The 5738-nt window shown below is 40.5% G+C and overlaps 1 non-coding gene across 1 annotated transcript; it reads left to right on the top strand.

The window, feature by feature from the left end:
• Positions 1-5299: 5299 nt before the first annotated feature.
• LOC148549428 (small nucleolar RNA R71) lies at positions 5300-5407 on the top strand. Its single transcript, XR_015898398.1, has one exon. It is a non-coding gene; the product is annotated as a small nucleolar RNA R71 (small nucleolar RNA).
• Positions 5408-5738: the final 331 nt, after the last annotated feature.

Here is a 5738-nt window from a genome sequence, read left to right as displayed (position 1 = left end):
ATGGTCATCTTGTAAATCTCAGTCAGGCGGATATCAAATGGTTATGGAGTTTTCGAATAATAATAATAAATAAACAGAAAATAAAGATAGAAATACTTATGTAATTCATTGGTGAGAATTTCAGATAAGTGTATAGAGATGCTTTCGTTCCTCTGAACCTCTGCTTTCCTGCTGTCTTCATCCAATCATTCTTACTCCTTTCCATAGCAAGCTTTCTGTAAGGCATCACCGTTGTCAATGGCTACATCCCATCCTCTCTGTGAAAAAGGTCCAAATGCTCTGTCACGGCACGGCTAATCATCTGGAGGTTCTCGATCATACTGGAATAGGATTCACCCTCCTTTTGCGTCTGTCACTACGCCCAGCACTCACGAGTTTGAAGATCGTCACAGCCATCCCTTCCCAGATCCTACTCGGAATACCACAGACAAGGTTTAGATTTTCCGGATCTCAGGAGTGGCCATCCATGGGTTCTAACTTATACCACGAAGATTCTAATATCTCGGACTCGGTCCTCTGTATTAGATATCTAAGAGATACTCATTCTAGCTTGTTTGCATGTAGAACGGAAGTGTTTGTCAGGCACGCGTTCATAAGTGAGAATGATGATGAGCGTCACATAATCATCACATTCATCATGTTCTTGGGTGCAAATGGATATCTTAGAAGTGGAATAAGTTGAATTGAATATAAAACAGTAGTACTTTGCATTAAATCATGAGGAACAGCAGAGCTCCACACCTTAATCTATAGAGTGCAGAAACTCTACCATTGAAAAATACATAAGTGAAAGGTTCAGGCATGGCCGAATGGCCAGCCCCCATGATCTAAGAACTAGACGTCCCAAGATGATCCAAAGATCATAAGATGATCAGAATATGTAAATACAATAGTAAAAAGTCCTATTTATACTAAACTAGCTACTAGGGTTTACAGAAGTAAGCAATTGATACATAAATCCACTTCCGGGGCCCACTTGGTGTGTGCTTGGGCTGAGCTTGAAGTTTACACGTGGAGAGGTCATTCTTGGAGTTGAACGCCAAGTTGTAACGTGTTTTTGGCGTTCAACTCTGGTTCGTGACGTGTTTCTGGCGTTTAACTCCAGACTGCAGCGTAGAACTGGCGTTCAACGCCCTTTTGCGTCATATAAAATCAGACAAAGTATAGACTATTATATATTGCTGGAAAACCCTGAATGACTACTTTCCAACGGCGTTGAGAGAGCACCATTTGGAGTTCTGTAGCTCCAGAAAATCCACTTTGAGTGCAGGGAGGTCAGAATCCAACAGCATCAGCAGTCCTTCTTCAACCTCTGAATCTGATTTTTGCTCAAGTCCCTCAATTTCAGCCAGAAAATACCTGAAATCACAGAAAAACACACAAACTCATAGTAAAGTCTAGAAATGTGAATTTAACATAAAAACTAATAAAAACTTCCCTAAAAGTAACTAGATCCTACTAAAAACATACTAAAAACAATGCCAAAAAGCGTATAAATTATCCGCTCATCACAACACCAAACTTAAATTATTGCTTGTCCCCAAGCAACTGAAAATCAAATAGGATAAAAAGAAGAGAATATACTAAAAATTCCAAACTATCAATGAAACATAGCTCCAATCAGATGAGCGGGACTTGTAGCTTTTTGCCTCTTGAATAGTTTTGGCATCTCACTTTATCCATTGAAGTTCAGAATGATTGGCATCTATAGGAACTCAGAGTTCAGATAGTGTTATTGATTCTCCTAGTTCAGTATGTTGATTCTTGAACACAGCTACTTTATGAGTCTTGGCCGTGGCCCTAAGCACTTTGTTTTCCAGTATTACCACCGGATACATAAATGCCACAGACACATAATTGGGTGAACCTTTTCAGATTGTGACTCAGCTTTGCTAAAGTCCCCAATTAGAGGTGTCCAGGATTCTTAAGCACACTCTGTTTTTGCTTTGGTCCTTGAGTTTAACCGCTCAGTCTCATGTTTTCACTTGACACCTTCACGCCACAAGCACATGGTTAAGGACAGCTTGGTTTAGCCGCTTAGGCCAGGATTTTATTCCTTTAGGCCCTCCTATCCACTGATGCTCAAAGCCTTGGAATCCTTTTTATTACCCTTGCCTTTTGGTTTTAAGGGTTACTGGCTTTTTGCTCTTGCCTTTTGGTTTTAAGAGCTTTTGGCTTTTTTTCTGCTTGCTTTTTCTTTTTCTATTTTTTTTTTGCCATTTTTTTCTGCAAGCTTTGTATTCACTGCTTTTTCTTGCTTCAAGAATCATTTTTATGATTTTTCAGATTATCAAATAACATGTCTCCTTGTCATCATTCTTTCAAGAGCCAACATATTTAACATTCATAAACAACGACTTCAAAAGACATATGCACTGTTCAAGCATTCATTCAGAAAACAAAAAGTATTGTCACCACATCAATATAATTAAACTAAGTTCAAGGATAAATTCGAAACTCATGTACTTCTTGTTCTTTTGAATTAAAGACATTTTTCATTTAAGAGAGGTGATGGATTCATAGGACATTCATAACTTTAAGACAAAGTTACTAAATACTAATGATCATGTAATAAGACACTAACATAGATAAGCACTTAACATGAAGAAAATGAAAAACAAAAAATTTGAGAACAAGGAATGAGTCCACCTTAGTGATGGTGGCATTTTCTTCTTGAGGAACCAATGATGTCCTTGAGCTCTTCTATGTCTCTTCCTTGTCTTTGTTGCTCCTCCCTCATAGCTCTTTGATCTTCTCTAATTTCATGGAGGATGATGGAGTGCCCTTGATGTTCCACCCTTAGTTGCTCCCAATAATTGTGTGGAGGAAAATGTATCCCCTGAGGTATCTCAGGGATCTCTTGATTTGCAGTCAAATGTTCTACCACTGAGCTATAGACCCTTGATGGAAGCTTTTGTCTTCCCTTTCCTCTTTCTAGAGGTTTCTCTGGCCTTAGGTGCCATCAATGGTTATGGAAAAACAAAAAGGACTATGCTTTTACCACACCAAACTTAGAATGTTGCTCGCCCTCGAGCAAAAGAAGAAAGAATAGAAGAAGAAGAAGATGTGGAAGAATCTAGGATTATGAGTGGAGGTAGGTGGGGATCCTGTGGGGTCCACAGATGCTGAGATGATCCTGTGGGGTCCACAGATCCTGAGGTGTCAAGGAATTGCATCCTTGCACCAATTAGGCATGTAAAATGCCCTTACATGCAATTCTGGCGTTTAAACACCGAATTGGTGCTTGTTCTGGGCGTTCAGCGCCCAGATGCAGCATGTTTCTGGCGTTCAGCGCCCAGATGCAGCATGTTTCTGGCGTTCAGCGCCAGCTTTCCTCAGTGTGCATTCCTGGCGTCTGAACGCCAGGATGCTGCTTGTTTTGGGCGTTCAACGCCAGATCCATGCTCAGTTCTGGCGTTGAACGCCAGCCAGATGCTCCTTACTAGCGTTTAAACGCCAGTAAGTCCTTCTTCCAGGGTGTGATTTTTCTTCTACTGTTTTTGATTCTATTTTTAATTTTTCTATTTATTTTGTGACTCCACATGATCATGAACCTAATAAAACATGAAAGAACAATAAAATAAAAAATAAAATTAGATAAATAAAAATTGGGTTGCCTCCCAACAAGCGCTTCTTTAATGTCAATAGCTTGACAGTGGGTTCTCATGGAGCCACACAGGTGATCAAGTCAATTTTATAGACTCCCAACACCAAACTTAGAGTTTGATTGTGGGGGCTCTGTATGACTCTGTTTTGAGAGAAGCTTACTGTGCCTCTTTTCCATGTTTACAGAAGGATGACCTTGAGTTTTAAACACAAGGGAGTCCTCATTCAATTGAAGGACTAGTTCACCTCTGTCAACATCAATCACAGCTCTTGCTGTGGCTAGGAAGGGTCTTCCAAGGATGATGGATTCATCCTCATCCTTCCCAGTATCTAGGATTATGAAATCAGCAGGGATATAAAGGCCTTCAACCTTTACTAACACGTCCTCTACTTGTCCATAAGCCTGTTTTCTTGAATTGTCTGCCATCTCTAATGAGATTTTAGTAGCTTGCACCTCAAAGATTCCCAGTTTCTCCATTACAGAGAGGGGCATGAGGTTTATCCCTGACCCAAGGTCACATAGAGCCTTCTCAAAGGTTATGGTGCCTATGGTACAAGGTATTAGGAACTTTCCAGGATCCTGTTTCTTCTGAGGCAATCTCAGTTGATCCAATGCATTTAGTTCATTGGTGAACAGGGGAGGTTCATCTCCCCAAGTTTCATTACCAAATAAATTGGCATTCAGCTTCATGATTGCACCAAGGAACTTGGCAACTTGATCTTCAGTAACATCTTCATTCTCTTCAGAAGAAGAATACTCTTCAGAGCTCATGAATGGCATAAGAAGGTTCAATGGAATCTCTATTGTCTCTAGATGAGTCTCAGATTCCTTTGGTTCCTCAGAGGGAAACTCCTTATTGATCACTGGACGTCCCAGGAGGTCTTCCTCCTTGGGATTCATGTCCTCCCTTTCCTTCTTGGATTCGGCCATGATGGTTATATCAATGGCCTTGCACTCTCCTTTTGGATTTTCTTCTGTATTGCTTGGGAGAGCACTAGGAGGGGTTTCAGTGATCTTCTTACTCAGCTGGCCCACTTGTGCCTCCAAATTTCTAATGGAGGACCTTGTTTCATTCATGAAACTCAGAGTGGCCTTAGATAGATCAGAGACTAAGTTTGCTAAATTAGTGGTATTTTGTTCAGAGTTCTCTGTCTGTTGCTGAGTGGATGATGGAAAAGGCTTGCTATTGCTAAACCTGTTTCTTCCACCATTATTAAAGCCTTGTTGAGGCTTTTGTTGATCCTTCCATGAGAAATTTGGGTGATTTCTCCATGAGGGGTTATAGGTGTTCCCATAAGGTTCACCCATGTAATTCACCTCTGCAATTGCAGGATTTTCAGAATCATAAGCTTCTTCTTCAGAAGATGCCTCTTGAGTACTGTTGGATGCAGCTTGCATTCCATTCAGACTCTGAGAAATCATATTGACTTGCTGAGTCAATATTTTATTCTGAGCCAATATGGCATTCAGAGCATCAATTTCAAGAACTCCCTTCTTCTGAGGCGTCCCATTACTCACAGGATTCCTCTCAGAAGTGTACATGAACTGGTTATTAGCAACCATGTCAATGAGTTCTTGAACTTCTGCAGGCGTTTTCTTTAGGTGAATGGATCCACCTGCAGAAGTATCCAATGACATCTTAGCTAATTCAGACAGACCATCATAGAATATATCCAGGATGGTCCATTCTGAAAGCATGTCAGAAGGACACTTTTTGGTCAGTTGCTTATATCTCTCCCAAGCTTCATAGAGGGATTCACCTTCTTTCTGTCTGAAGGTTTGAACATCCACTATAAGCTTACTCAGCTTTTGAGGAGGAAAGAACTTGGCTAAGAAAGCCGTGACCAGCTTATCCCAAGAGTTCAGGCTATCTTTAGGTTGAGAATCCAACCATATTCTAGCTCTGTCTCTCACAGCAAAAGGGAAAAGCATGAGCTTGTAGACTTCAGGATCTACTCCATTAGTTTTAACAGTATCACAGATCAGAAAGAATTCAGTTAAGAACTGAAAGGGATCTTCAGATGGAAGTCCATGAAACTTGCAGTTTTGTTGCATCAGAGAAACTAATTGAGGTTTAAGCTCAAAATTGTTTGCTCCAATGGTAGGGATGGAGATGCTTCTTCCATGTAAA

Source organism: Arachis ipaensis, chromosome B8 (genome assembly GCF_059453495.1).
Source record: "Arachis ipaensis isolate K30076 ecotype BB chromosome B8, ASM5945349v1, whole genome shotgun sequence".
Lineage (NCBI taxonomy): Eukaryota > Viridiplantae > Streptophyta > Magnoliopsida > Fabales > Fabaceae > Arachis > Arachis ipaensis.
The sequence above is the reverse complement of the archived record's forward strand: the minus strand, read 5'-3'. Positions and strand labels throughout refer to the sequence as shown.